Below are 1,319 nucleotides of genomic sequence, written 5' to 3'. Positions count from 1 at the left end.
GGGGGGCATCGCCCCGCGATGTCATCGTCCATCACGATGTTTCACTGTAGACATCGCCCAACCCTAGTTACCATAGTGAAATGCTGCACAGAAAAACATCAATTCTCATGGCTCCAGTCTGCACTGATGTTAACACATAAATGTATAAATTTACAAATGATAAATGATCTTTAAATAAATAAATAAAATCCCTGATTGCACAAGCATTTCTTTGTTTAGTGTATTTTATTTACCAGAATGATAACCAGGTAACCAGCAAACTTTTATGACTTTAATGGAGTTGATGTTGTGATTTTGGTAATGTTATGGCATTAGTATGAAACTGATAAATCCAAAGTAGAAAATAAATTCAAACAATTACTTTTGAACGCTGAATGAATTATGCAAAGAAAATATACTTTCTTATTTATTAGCGATGAAGAAATCAATATATTAAATTATTTGATATTGAAAATATACAGAATATATATTATATTGAGCAATACATAAAGTATTGCCACTTTTCATATATTATATAGATGTACATGCAATTCTACATACATGATATATACCATCACACATATATGAAATGCAATATTATACGCAAATTATATGCAAACAATAAAGAGATAAAATATAAAAGTTCATGAATATGCAGTTTTTGTCTTCATTGCTATATATTTTTGCATGCTGTAGTATATGTAAGTACTAGTTCTCCATACATGGAAATATGATATCTAATGTATCACATTATATTTTCCAGTAGGCTATATTCATTTGTGTGCATTTGTGTGTGTGTGTGTTTCGTAAGGGAAATGTATTAAAATATCCTCCTTACAGGACAAAACCAGCAGTTCAGTGTCATCGCCGCTGCATGGCGACAAAGACCATATTTTCAGTACAACAACGAATAATTTATTATCTTCTCTGCAGCTGTTGCAAAGCTGAAACTATGCAGATAAACACAACACGAAACAGAAAAATGTGAAAAGATTTTCAGAAATGTAATTTCAGTGTAAGGTCCGTACTGAATACTTTTTCACCCGTTTACTTAATATCTGGCAACATTAGCAGCAACATGAAAGAGTGTTTTTGAACATAATTTTTTAAAAATAATTACTGTGCTGTATTTCACTAATCTTGTCAGTTATGTAAACTCATTACAGTTGGCTGGCTACCAATTGGCTGCTATTAATGTTAATGTTAGGCCACAATTATGTTACATAACATGCTTATGAAAACATTTAAAAATGATAACGGCAGGGAGGGGGCAGCAAACACAATTAATAAATGGACACTGTCTTCCTGTGCAAAACCAGTTTGCCCTCCCTCCCTCCCTC

The sequence above is a fragment of the Sinocyclocheilus anshuiensis genome, unplaced genomic scaffold (genome assembly GCF_001515605.1).
Source record: "Sinocyclocheilus anshuiensis isolate Anshui unplaced genomic scaffold, SAMN03320099.WGS_v1.1 scaffold103, whole genome shotgun sequence".
NCBI lineage: Eukaryota > Metazoa > Chordata > Actinopteri > Cypriniformes > Cyprinidae > Sinocyclocheilus > Sinocyclocheilus anshuiensis.
This window is presented reverse-complemented; position numbering follows the sequence as displayed.